Below are 14,682 nucleotides of genomic sequence, written 5' to 3'. Positions count from 1 at the left end.
CTATGCAGTTACTAACCTACCAGAAACACAGCCTAGAAAAACAGTTCTGAGCTTCAGAAAGGCTCCAGTACACTCCAGTTGGGTTCGATGTGTAAGAAAAAGTGCACATTCACACCTTCATAGATGTATATGTACACCCACATTGCCTCGCCTCGCCAGCCTCAAGCATTCAACAAGAAAGACCAAGACTGAAATGAAAATAAACACTTTTTTCTTCTAAAATCCTGAGATTTTATGTAGAAATAATTAATGCTTTGGGTTTTCTAGACTTCTCTCTGACTCAGGATTTCCAGCTTTCATTCACAAAGGTTAAATCCTTTTCAAAAACAGCTATATTATTGGCTCAGTCCATAAATAAAGGATTTATGTCAAATACCTAACAACCTGAGATAAAATTACCTACGCAAATCCACGCTGGAAAGCTCTTGAACAAAGAGCATGTGTGTTACCAGCTGGTATAAACCAAATACAAGTAGTGTAATTGCAACATTTGACACTCCCAGATCATATAAACTCTCCCTTTATTTAATATAAACTTACATTTTGCCTATCCAATAATACTGATGCAAGCCTGGATTAACACCACTGATGGATTTATTTCTGGTTTTCCGTGCTGTAAGTAAACTCAAAATTCAATAGAGTTTCATGAGAGAGCTGGAAATTACTAGAAATCTTACTATGGATTAATTACAGTGGTGGTGTAAATTCTGCATTTATCCTGGAAAAGGAATGTGCAGGTCACTGCAAGTCACATATTTCCAAATCAGTTTTCCAAATCAAGCATCTCCCTTAACCCAGAAATGAGATCTCATTTCAGATTAAGACATTGCCTAGACAGGAAATGAGGTCTCAGAAGATATCATTCTAATATATAAAAGGGATATTGCCTGAACTGGTTAATATCTAACCAGTCTGTGAGCAGTACTACTACTTCCACTAAAGCAAGAGAATTTCTTTTAGAGGTGCAATGTCAGACCCTCATTAGCCACTCATCTGACCTGGGACGCTCTGCAGCTAGAATGCAGGTAGCTGCATAAATACACCATGTTTCAGAAATCCTTTTATTTCTGAAACTGTTTGAGACAAACTCTGTGCTTAATTTCTTTTCTTTTTGCTTGTATATGTTGTTTTCTGTGTCTGGATGAACAAAAATAGGTAAACAGAATTAGTAATATAATCCCACAAATAAAGATTAATCAAATACAAGACGTGGAAAAAACTGTCACTGAAGTACCAAGAAGAAAAACACCACAAAAATATAAAACCTGACTTGACTTTTTATTTCTTTTTTTCCTGTAAAGCCATTATAAGCAGATTGCTAAACTACTAAAGGATGATCTAACTTCTTTAAGAGTTATGGACACACATGCACAATGCCAGGATTTCAGAGCTACTTATGTGTAGTGAAGGGAAAGCAACTGATCACATGGATGTTATATGGTGTCTTAGATTGGCACATGTGCTTTTTGTTGTGGAGGACCAGGCTTTAACCAAGTTCTTGTTTATTTTATGATTTGGCCAAGGTGACTTATTCAGTTCTACTAAATGTTTAGTTTCCTGATACATAAAAATGAAATGGCAGACACCTTACTACAGTGGAAGTTATAAGGTACATGCAGTGGTGTATGGCACTGGGAATCCTTGGACAAAATGTACTTTGAAGCTGCCAAACACTACTAGTAAAGCAAAGTTATGCATAATAATCCTTCCTCCAGTCCCCATATAGCAACATTAAAATGCATTTCAATATGTGTCAGGATTGTCATATCTCGTGGTAGAAACAGGAGTGCAAAGAATGGCCTACAGATCAGTACCAAATGTTCAGGACATCCACTTATTCATGAGTGATAAATTCAGCCACAGTTTGTTGGGTTTTTTATGTAAAAATGGAAATGATGTTAACGAGAGGCTCTGCAGACAGGCCTGACTCATGGTTATTGTGTACCTCAGTTGCTTGCACAAAAGCAGAACAGCTGAGGGTCTATTTTTTTCCTTATTCTTCCACTGGTACAAATGAAGTCAGAAAGCAAAGGTGAATCAGGCACAGCATTTTCAGAGCTACTGAAAAGAGCACAAAAGCAAGACGCAGAAGCAGAATTACTTAATGGACAACACATTCAGGATACATGTGAAAAGGGGGTCTTTTTACAGTTAGACATGCATTCAGAAGATATTCACATAGTAGAGCAGAACTGCTACAGATCCAAAAAATACTAAGGCATAAATATCGTTATTCGTGGAATAGGTACATTGTAGTAATCACACATTACAAAAAGGCTGGTTTGCATGTTTTCTTTGCAGATGGAGTTGGCCTTGCTGTTTTCCTACATAGAAAATTTTGTGCTGCCCAGGTTCTCAGAAATAAGGATATGCAACTTTTACATTCCAGTTTTGCCACTGTTGTATCAAGACAAGACTAAGCCACTGCAATAGTACACTGTACCAAGTCATTATTAAAAGAAATATAACAAATATAGATTATATCTATATATGGTAGAGATATAAAAATACAATAAAGGCTGAGAAATCTGAAAAGGTTAATACAACCTTTCCTTTTACATAGTATTTGCAATCTGGAGCAGTACACTGGCAAGTAGCTGAGCAACTCCAGCCAGGCTCACACATCCTGTGAGCCCATTTTGTGGCATAAATATAGAATTTCTATATGTGTCAAAATGAAATAGTAAGAGAGGCCTTTCTCCAGAGAATGTAGTTCATCTCACAGCACTTTAAGTAAAATGAAAACACTTTTGAAAGAAATGTTTTCTACTTATTTTTATTTTTTTTAAATTTTGTTTTACCAACAAGTTCTCTCCAGGTTGATGAAGCAGATAATTCATGAGACATTCATCAAATTAAAATAAATTAGTGTCTGCTAATGAGAGAGGCCTCAATTTAAATTCTCCTAGAGCTAATCTGGAAAAAGACTGAAGGAGGAATCTTAGAAGAAATTAATGGAGATTCTTCTGTCATATGTTATAATAACCTATGAAGGGTCATTTATAAATTTTTGAAATTTCTAAAATTTCTAAAAAACTAAAAGAGGGTAGATTTAGATTACACATAAGGAAGAATTTTTTTACAGTGAGGGTGGTGACACAGTGGCCCAGGTTGCCCAGAGAGGTGGTAGATGCCCCATCCCTGGAGACATTCAAGTCCAGGCTGGACGGGGCTCTGAGCAACCTGATCTAGTAAAAGATGTCCCTGCTCATTGCAGGGGATTGGACTAGGTGATCTTTGGAGGTCCCTTGCAACCCAAACTATTACATGATTCTTTGCTTCTATACTTTCCATTTACTAATGAAGAAGCTGATTTTACTTTCAAGGTGGTTAAGTGCCAAACAGGCAATGTCATTGCATATGACACCATCTTGCTCTTATTAATTCAAACAACCTAATGTCAGTCTGCTCCAGTGCCAAGAGGGGTGAGAACATTCTGACTGAGACATCTTTATCAGTGGAATTCAGTTCCTATGCATCTTTTCCATCAATAATTGTAACCTTGCTTCTCCTTTCTTTTCTATTATGTACATGGTGGTCTTATCAATTTTGATCTTACACAATAATTTCAGGAGTTAAAAGAAATCTTTTTTATTGTTTTTTTCCCCTCTCTCTCATCCTACAGATCAAAGCTCATGAACTGGATTCTTTCATGGCTTCTGCCACTTTTCTGACCTGACTGATGACAACAAAAGGACCAAAGTTCCCAAGTTCCCACACTGAGGCCACAGGGATGAAACATGTTCCTTCAAAAAGGGAGGAGACGTTAGGTATAGGATCAATAGATGCTAGAGGCATTCATCAGAGTAGACTAAAAAAATATATGGAACATATTTCCATGAACATCATATTTCAAATATGTTTATTCCAATATTTTGTAGTGTCACCTCCCATTTCACAGAAACTCCCCCACTATACAGTACTACTCAACCAAAAATACCACTGGAACATTTGCTGCTTCACAGTGAGCTCAGATGGTTCCTTTGTCTTCCAAACGTCTTCTTTTCTGAATTCCTGACAAATATCCTCAAGACTCCAAGCAAGTTGTTTACCTTTTTTGGCTAGATGACCAATGGCATACTGTTAGTGCTCATATAGTGTGTCTTCATGGAACATGCTGTTGTCATCTCTTCACAAGGCTCTGTATTTTGGAGCACTCCTCCAAAGAAAACATATTTCTTTAACATTTCTTTTGTCTCCTTCAATTACTCTTAATGACTTCTCTGATGCTGCCAACTATTCTTGGAACAGATTGTCTTTGCCCATGCACTAATTAAACAGCTTCTACATCATTTTCTCCAGATCAAGATATTTCAACAAGTAGAAAGCTAGTCTTTGTACTCAAAGCATAAAACAGAGTATCAGATATATCAGTCCTACTTTCTTCTCTGCCACAAACATTAGGTATGTCTTCAATCAAAACATTTATGCTAGGCGAGTGCAGACAGCACAGTTAGACACAGGGTCACACTGCTGTCCTTTCAGACCAGTCAAATGCAATCCAGCCCTGGTCCAGAGCCTGGCACACACCTCAGTAAAGAGCGATGCCCATCTCAATGGGCTGTATGGAAAGACTGGCCCAGCACTGGGTTGACAGAGCTCCTCCGTGATATGGTGGCATCAGCCTCACTGCTGCCTATGCCTGTCACTGTGGATTTCTTTCTAACTTCTCCTAGCTCCTTCACATTCTCAATGAGACTGAAATGAAATGTATTTTGAATATCACTGGCTTAGAGATAACATCTAGGAACAATACACGAATCTTTTGTTCTTCTGTGTTCTCTGTATGCAGCTGGTACCAGACAGCTCCAACACACCCACCACAGGATACCAAGCCCCTCAGCCAAGACAGCGACACCTCTGGGAAAGTATTTAAGAAAGTGCAGCAATGCTTGACAGGCAGAGGAGGAGGGGAGAGAGCAGGGAAGAGCAAGGGCAGGGGATGGGAGGTGATGGATGGCAGAGCAGGTACTTCCCTGAATGACTGTGGCCCATGCAGGACCAGTGCTGGGGCAGAGGAAAAGAGCTGAGGAGGAAGGAGCAGCACAGAGAATCCACTGCGTCCTGACCCCAACCGCTGTGCTGCTGCCTGCCACACTGGGAGGACCAAGTGTGACCCGCAGCAATAACATGGGCAGAGATGTCTGGGGTGAAATGAATCTGGGAAAGGGTGAGGAAAGCTATTTTGAATTTTTGTTTCTTTGTTTTTTATTTCCAAATACCCAACTCAGTCACTAAAATTTTATACTAATTAGCAATAAATTAAATACCCAAGTTAAGTTTGTTTTGCCTGTGACAGTACCTGATAAGTGATTTCGCTGTCTTTATTTTGACCCATGAGTTTTCTCATTCTTGTTTTTCCTATTTTCTCCCCATCCTGCTGCAGGCAGGGGAGTGAGCAAGTGGCTGTGTGGGTGCTTGCTGCCAGCCAGGGCCTGCTCACCACATCCATGAAGCGTAACAGCAGAATTTTAAATAACATATTTTAAAATACCTACATTTCAGACACCTCCATGGGTTAAGAAAAATGATTTGAACAATTCCACTAGAGACAGGCTTCCCCCACTCTAACCAGCTTTCTTGGTGCCTCAGTGCTATTTTAGTTCTCATGTTTTATAAAGAAAGCTGCTATTGCTGCATAAGAAGATGCAAAAACCATCCCCTATTTCTTAACTGTAGTAAGTACCATAGGGGAGTCAGATATATAAAAAGCTGTAAGTTCTCACATTTGTTACTAAGCTTGGGAGAGACAGTCCTGAATACATGCAAGGCACAGGTCAGAGTAAAGAATAATTTTTTTTTACATTGCTGTTTTTCCCTATAAAAGCACATTTCTGCGGGGTGTTTGTCTAGACCCAGATGGAATATGCAGCAAGCTTCTCACAGAGCAGCAGCCCTCTCTAATGTTATTTTTATAAACCTCAAGGCATGGATCTTGCCGCAGTCATAATGTGAGTACTGATACTGTGTTAGGAAAATACAGAAACACTGGCTCAGAAATTTTCTAGGCTTGATATACCCCATTCCAATCTTCTTCCTCTCTCTAGAAAACACACACAGGGCTTTCTGATATGCACCAACTAATTACTGCACATTGTTTATTATGCTACTGAAGAAACAAAAACAACAATAATGATCCCAGAACAGAGCTCTGTTCTGGCTGAGCTGTATTCAGCCCAAGAAAAAAATACATGTGGAATGAGTGGGATCCATGTATATATGTGCTTTTCTCAGACATGAGACAAAGCACAACAGAGGCTCATGGTACAGACTTAAGCAATTTCAAAGGATGCTCTCAGAGGCTGAATTTGGAATGTATTGCTACTTCCTTCCTTCAGTTCTCTTCTGAGTCACACCTATATTCCCCTCTTCAGGGGGTGTAATAATGGGTTAATAATACATGTTCCACATCACTTCCCTGTACCTGAATGGATTCTACCCTGCCGTTCCTGGTAAGCCTGATTTTCATCAGTGTTGAGTCAATGCTTTCATCTTGTTCATCAGTTAAAAATAAAATGCAGTTATGATGGTGCAAAGTGCCACAAATCAGCAAGACTAGATTTATGAGTACATGCTCAGCATCTAATTAATGAATGCACTGAGAAAGAGAAAGACAATTAGTGTAGCTAGATCAATGAGAGATCTAGTTATCTGTTGCATGACATGGCCACACTCAAAGTCTCAGCAAGAAAAATGAAATTCTTGTTAGAATCACCTCCGCTTAGCAGGGCAGATAACTTCAATATTCTTTTTTTTTAAAATCTCTGCTTGGACTTTCATTTTTTGTTCTATTATTTTGTTGTTTTGTTTTCTTCCTCTCCAGTGGAATAAAGCATCCAGATTCCTTCATACTGTTGAGTTTGCAGAATGTTTCCCTAGTGATTAGGAATGCAACATCAGCATTTGTAAGATTAGAGTGGAGACTTTGTTGGACCAGATATTGAAAGGTTTAACAGTGGCCTTTGGAAATCGGGAGTAGATCTTCAGGCCAGACTCCTTGTATCTGTTTCTGGCGTGAAGTTTTCTATGTCTGCTTAGTTTAGAATAACTGGCCAAGCAGCCTTCTCTTTTCCCTTCTCAGGTACAATAACATACATCATTCTCTACAAGAAATTCTTGCAGAAGCCTCCAAAGCAAATTTTGTATTCATAGTGAGATTCGTCATGGCTATTAACAGTATAAAGATTGCAATATTGCAGTCTTTCTACAGAAAAAGTCTATTTGTGACTACCCAAGTAATGCAAGTGTATTCTCTCAGATAACTTGCCCACAGGGAGTGAGTTTTACTCTAGGTGGGATACAGATTCCAGAGAAGTGCAAGGAAAGTAACAGATGGAAGACAGAGCAGCTCCTCCAGGCAAAAATGTAGAAATAGTGGAAAATGTCTCAGCCCTAGAAGCCTCCCTCCACGACATAACTCTCCTCCTGCTCCTCTCAGACTTCTCCAACACTATATAGGAGCTGCCACTGCTGCCTGCTTAGAACTTCTGTGTCCAAAGGTAAAAAGAGGGCAGTGTAAGGTGAAGGATGCATCAAATACTTTGTCCCATGGCTCAGAATAGTCCGTGTTGCCCCAATGGCACATGTATGTGCCGAGGAAAAATATGAACATGTAAGTTAACGTTAGTGGTTCATATGATAGCTTGACAGTCCTGAAAGGTGAAGGCTGAATGCATAAAGCAACAGAGCACTACATTCAGCCTGTACCAAACCTTGAAGCAGCATGTCTTGAGTAAGAAAGCAGCACAGTCATCATGCCTGGGATGAGGCACCACATACAGATACCCTCATGAAGTAATTTCTACCTATTGCTTTCCAAGATCCATTGCCTCCCCTCACACTCGGTCTCTGATGCTTCCACAAAGGTTGCCCACAGGAGTCCTGGAGGATACTCTGAAGAACACTAACTAGAATGGCTTTGTTTATTTGCTGAGAGAGAAGGAAGATCAACAATCACTGTATGGTGAGTGATGTTGTGTTGCAGCTGCTTTTCTGTCTTGCTTTTCCTTTACTCCCCATATTGCAAATCTAAACAATCTTGAGTTTAGGATTTTCTTTAGGATATAAAACAGGTTTTCAGTTATGGCAACACGCGACACACAGGATTTGGTATTTCAGCACTTCACCATTCTGTGGGAAACTACAGTGGGTCTGTGGAATCCTTGACAGAGAGTATGGGAACAGAGATCAGCCTTGAAGATATTAAGGTTTACCCTTGAGAAGGATGGGAGTAAAGGAGTATCCAGAGATCGTAAGTTGTACTCGTGAGAGAGAAGGGATGTACCCGTGAGAGAGAAGGGAGTAGAAGAGTAACACTGATGATAGCAAAATTAGCCAATGAGATGTTACTGCTGTAACTTGTAACCAATAGTGAAGAGACACATGAATTGGTAGAACTGTATAAAAATGCACTTGTAGCAATAAATGGCATCTACTACTTCCATGCTGGAAGAACTTGGTCCATGTCGTTTGTCCATCTCAACTGCGACACCATTCATCATAACTTAAGGCAATAATTAAAGGAGGATATTCACTATCAGTGCTTCGGAAAGATCTTAACTTCCAGGCTGATGGTTGAAAATTTCACATGTACTTTGGCATTAATCAGCAGCTTCCATTGAAGTATCTTATTTTTAAGCTTCACACAGAGTATTGAAGGAACCCTAGCTGCTCAGCAAACTCTTAGTCATGCTTTCAGCTCCTGTTTGTCTTGTGTTTCATGGGATATAATTGCTGGAGACTCATGGGGTTTATTTCCAATGTACTTCACTGCAATTAAAAGTTATGTCACTAATACTAATTTTAGCACAAGGCAGACAGGTATAGTTTTGCCCTTTAGAATAGTGGTTCCTGAACATTTCAAACCATAAAGAAGGGCTGTTTAACTTCTTTAATAAGAAGACTGGGATTCAGTTCTGCACGAAAATGCAACTCCTTGCCACTGTTTATATTCAGATCGTTCTGCATACTAATCTGGTTTCAAACTAAATGAGAGGCAGCAAACACTGGGCTTTGATATAGAGAAAGAAATAGTGCTCATCTTTTTTCACCAAAGAAAACAGAAAATAAGCAGATAGAAGGAATAATAGAATAGCTGGAAAAGGACAGAGATCATATTCCAGAAAAAATCCATGATGTGCATAAAAACCACCCTGAGCACATTTAAAAGGGGGGGGGGGGGGAGTAGAAAAAAAATCCCTTCCTGAAAACTTACTTCATCATTACTCTATTGTTTTTATGTTCTTCTTAAAGGATGATAAATCATCACCCACAGATTGATCCTTCATCCATAGAATGGTTTGGAAACTCATATACTCAGTGTCATTTGCCAAATATTCTCTTAACTTGCACTTAAACCAGTTTTTTAGCCACTAATTGCCTCCTACACCTGTATTTGGTTTATTAACTAATTCTGTGCAAACATTCAAACAGGTGCTAAAAAAAAGAAAAAAAGAAAAAAGCTAAAGTAGATGAAGAAAAACCCTGAACATAACACTGGATCTTGGTTTCATATACTACAATAGCTGCAGTCTATCCACGATGAGAAAGTGATGCAATGAAAATTGTTTCCCAAATGAACTTTTGCAAATTACTGTAATACAGGCAGATACCTGAACAGTGATAAATAAAGCATTTATATTAACTATGGATTCCTGTACTAGATTTTGTACAATGTTCTAAGAGCTGTAAAATATTATGAGCACTGCAGTTCAGTGACAAGAGTATGAATCCAGTAAGAAGAACTACTGAAAGTTTGAACCTCTAATAATTTTAAATAATGAAAATATATTAAAAAGCCTCTCGTAAGCAGGCAAAACAGTACAAGATTCCATCTGAAACACCCTGTCATCAACAGCTTAACACTCACAGGAAAAGGTACTACAGGAATAACAGTGATAATTACTTTGGGGGATGGGCTTCAATGCACATTAGGTTTCAGTTTCCATGCACTGAAGCTGACTTCAGATTTCCAGATAACAGTATACTCTAGATTTAAGCTAGTTTTAAAGACTAGTTTTGAAACAGTGTTTGCTCCTCTGTTTATACTATCATCTTTTTAGTGAGACTGCTTTGATTCTAAAATTGGAGCAATTACTATCTCTTCCTGGCATCACCATGTTCTACGTTCTTACAGCTGCTGCCTTCTCTTTCTAGCAACCCCAGGAATGCCCTTTCAGCTGCTACCAGGCTCAACACCTCCTGGAGTTCTCTTTAGAGGCAGACTCACCTCAAGACCTTCATGATCCTCTCTTTGAAGTTGCCTCAGGCTGACGCTATACTTCTGGCAAGCCCTTGAAGGCCTAACAGACATTGTTGATAAATTGTTTAAAAGACCTTTCAGAGATGTCCAGATCTGAATTTAGCTGTTCAGGTTAATATTAACCCCTAAATTACATGCCAATTTGCAAGAGGTTATTCCTTGCTGGATTAAAGAAAGACATGCTCTACAGACAGCACATGTAGCTTTAGACTCTAAACTTGTTCTCAATAACAAAGACCAGTGAATAAGAACAAATCAGCAAAATGTTTGCTGCATGTGAGTTAATTTCTCTAAAGCAGATTAGCTGTAAGCATCACTAACTGAATTAAATACCCACTTATTCGAAAGAAAATGCCAAAAGCTGGAATCCATAGATTTTGTCATATATTTTTTAACACTGGCTTACTACCTCGGCACTGTGCAGCAGAAAGATACTTTCCTGCATCTCAGATATAATGGAGGGGGAAAGTGATCCTAAGGGTAAAACCAACATATTCAAGGCCATACCATAAGCCAGTGGTTGAACCTAAAATAGAATCCAGAGACAAATTTGGCTCTGGTGGATGAAGAGTCACTGCATGTAATGAAGTAACAGCCTGCACCAGTAGTTGTTTAGTTCACCCATAGGATTATCATTTGCCAGTATCTTCTACTGAGCACTGGAGCACGAGGACTACTAAAGCTTTCACCACCTGTGCATTTTCTTCTGGCTCTTCAGTTTGACTAGCAGGTCTCAACACAGACGTGCCAGTCTCTTGCCTTCCTTTCCCGATTTCTTACACCTGGTGATTGAGAGATCTTGTGCTCTATGGAAAGCACCTTTAAAGTTCTGTCAGTTCTGTTCTGCTCACTTGCCCCTGACGGCGGTTTCCCAGGGGGTCCTGTTAACCAACTCCTTGAACAGCTGATCGTAGGCTTTCCTAAAATTCAGGCTCCTGACTTTACTATTTAACTGACCCACATCCCTCAGGACTGCGAACTCCACCACTGTATGATCACTGCAGCCCAGGCTACCAGCTGATTATCATCAGCTAAGTTACAAAAAGCATGTCTTCAGATTTAAAACAGAAGAACTGAAAATGAAATTAAAATATTTGCTACATACATAAGGCACTGTGGATGTATTGCTGGCAAATACTGGAGTGTGTCTAGATTTTTGTTTTTTTTTTCCTTATGTTGTAAAGTCCATTTTTAGCCAAATATGCTTTATGAGGATTATGAAGGATAACAGATTGCCTGCAGATCTCTTCTGCTGGTATTTGACTATGCATGCATCCATAAACTCAGTGTTAACTGCAAAATTCAGATCTGGATCTAGGTTTTGTTTTAAATCACTCCTAAATTTCATGATACTGAGATCTGAAATGTACATTCAAGTGCAGACCTAGTTGAAATAAAGACCACACAAGTATCTATATATGCAAACCAATTCTCTGCTGACCTACAAGCACCCCTTTTTAAATCTCGCTCAGGAAACTGTGATTCTCAGGTGCACCTTTAAGGTATTATAGGCAAAAGAACAGATAGTAAGGTGAGATTGTTTACATTCATTTCTTACTGATACTACTCTGGGTTTGTAAATCATTGCTCTAAAACACCTCTTCCTATCTGTACAAGCTCTCACTACACATAGTATTTTTTTCCTGAGCAAGTTATTCTGCTGCAAAAAACCAGGAGAAGCTTCAAAGAACCAAATTCCCAACTAGTGAGAGATGCACAGAATCACAGGAATCAAATGAAAAATGTTTCAGGTCAGCATACTTTTTAGTCTGCATAGTGTTTATCTTCAAGGCTACATCACCTTTGGTCTTCCAGTAACAAAGTGATCTTGTGTATGACAAAAGTGTTTGCATCATTTCATCCTCAAAGTTTTCTCGCAGGTAACTTACCAAGTATGAAACATATGAAACATTATTTTTGCTGGGGAAAGTGAATTAAGGGAATTGTGAAGGAAAATTTCTTCTGCCATGTAGCGAATGGCTGTTTGCTCCTACTCGCCCTTTCTTCTCACAATATCTTCACGGTAGCTTCACTTATCATCCCTAACTACTTCTCTCACCCTCTCAGCCTCACTTTAATTTCCATCTGACTTCTACCCTTCAAAACTTTCTGCTCCAAAATCAACCTGCTATTTGCTACTGTCACATCATTTTCCTGACCATTTAAAAACACTGCTTACAAATTAGTGTTTCCACAGTCTTTGTGCACTGAGCTCCTGTTCCCGGGAATCAAAATCCCTGTTCTATGGAATCAAAGTGCTAATAACCAATAACAGAATGTAATGGTCTTCATTGCAACAAATAGAAATCCTTACTGTATAAAGGAAACGTAGGATTCCTTTCTGCTGACTGATTTTTCATATTTCTCAGACTTCTTTTTTGGTGGAAATGACCCAGGAAATTGTTTGGCCAAGCTCTGAACACTGAAAATTCAGCTCATAAATCTTCTGTCATTTTGGAATAATACCGTGTATGTGCACCACTAGGTTGAATTTCATGCACCATCCTGACAACTCTGTCCAGAGACAGGATTCCAGCAGATGGCAGATTGATCATTGTGCTGAACTGTTCCCTTGTGGAAGTTCTTGAGTGATTTTTTTAAAGTGGCTTTTTTCCTTACAGAAAAGCATAATGAATGGTATTATATTAAAAAAATAAAAGACAGAGTATTAACATCTTGAGTGGGTTTTTAGCAGCTGGTGTAATAATACACTGATGTTGGCTAGTAATGAAATGTAATAAAACAAAATAAAAGAGATTGTGTTGATTTTTGATGTATTTTCATTAGCTAACAGGAAGTAGAGAGGAAGCTTTTCCATCAGTCTTCCATTAATTGAATCTGCTCAGAAATGCAGGTGTCACATCATATATTCAGAACTACAAATAGCTAACGTATCACCTAGGTTATAACATATTTTCCTATTAACTGTGTGCCAAATTTTGAATTCAGTAGCAAGAGTGCAAATCCAGCAGTGAACTAGATTTGAGTGACTGGCTCTGGAAATGGTCTCACCTGAAAGTTTGATTCAGCTGCCAAAAATTAGAAGATGCAATGCTGAGGCGGGGCTGGAGGAGAATGTGCAGGGTAGGGGCTGCCTGGCAGGAAGCAGATGGGGTCCCTGGGTATAGCATTGCCCTAGGGCAGCAGAGGTCAAGGTGGTACTTCAAGGAACCTTCGAACAACTTTGAACGGAAAACTTTTGTTGAGAACTCACTCACCAATCCTGCACTGGTATCAGGTATAATACCACAGGTTTGATGTGCGCCAAGGGAAAGAAGAGGAGGAGAGAGAGCAGGGGGACAGATATCAGAGAAAATGGATAGGCAGAGGGGAAACAAAGAAAAAAGACTGTATTTTTAAGTATTCCTCCTCTGCACCACTACTCTCTCATACGAAGTTTCTTTCCCAGGATCTGCTTTCCACTCGTTTTCAGATAAGGAATCTGTAAAGACAATTCCTGTCATTTGTATAGTAACAAAAGAGACCAGAGAAGACAAAAATCTCTAAAAATAAGTTGAATCTTTAAGAGAAAGAGTAGCTAGGGTAGATCAGATGTATTCATAAAGACACAAAACTAAGTTTAGGAAAGGTAGAGCTTTGGCAGCTGCTAAAATAAAGCTTTCCACCAGCTAAGTGGGACTTCTCTTACTCCTGCCCCTGCGCCAGCCTCCAATTAAGAACAACTTTTCCTAGGACTGTATCAAAGGTAAGATAATGCCTACTGCTTTCTTTCAGAAAAAAAGAAAAAAAGGTGTATGTCACTTTCATAACACTTACATGTCTCTCGGATCTAAAGCAAAGAATTTCTCACGAGATCAACGGCCAAACAGGTTCTCTAAGCTGAAAACATGAAAGACAGGTAGCAGATGTCTGTTCTGACAATTCCCTCGTTCAGTGGAGTTGTTTACAGAGGTATTGCATTTCTGCACTAAGCAGTGTCAATTCTTGAGAGCTGAGCTCCAGGGGCACAGCCATGCCACCGGCCATGTCTCTGCCTGCTTGCTCACATCCCCGTATTGCAATGCACACCCTACCAGCTGTGTTGCCAGACCTGACCTCAGCATCACACTGTAAGCCAGAGGAGTGGAACCAGTAACCAAGTCCAGGAACTGCTCACAGTGGCTTCACCTTAGAAGCCAGAAAATCCTGGAGTGCCCTCAGAAGCATGTTGTGCGAAAGCTGAATGCCTGCGTCTGTTCTGAACTGCAAGATGAGGAAAAAGCTGTCAGATCATGCTTATGCCATCAACTTCCAGTGAGAATGTAAACACTCATTACGAAGTTCGAATAAAGACTATCTGAATCTAGCTTATACTTAATTCACGCTAATGACAGATCCTGCATTCTGTAACTCTGCATTCTGCCTATGGAGTGCTTTCCTTTCTGTCTTTAGATGTTCGCAGTCTCTGTGCATACAGAGCA

At 39.4% G+C, this 14,682-nt stretch overlaps 1 protein-coding gene across 1 annotated transcript in view; it reads right to left on the bottom strand.

Moving 5' to 3' along the window:
* Positions 1-14,682, bottom strand: part of KCNK10 (potassium two pore domain channel subfamily K member 10) — a gene marked incomplete at both ends in the record, with an annotated part of 62,737 nt that overhangs the window by 6,320 nt on the left and 41,735 nt on the right. The gene's annotated exons all lie outside the window — the stretch shown is intronic.

This window comes from Streptopelia decaocto, assembly GCF_964273445.1.
Source record: "Streptopelia decaocto genome assembly, chromosome: 7".
NCBI classification, from domain to species: Eukaryota; Metazoa; Chordata; class Aves; order Columbiformes; family Columbidae; genus Streptopelia; species Streptopelia decaocto.
This window is presented reverse-complemented; position numbering and strand designations above follow the sequence as displayed.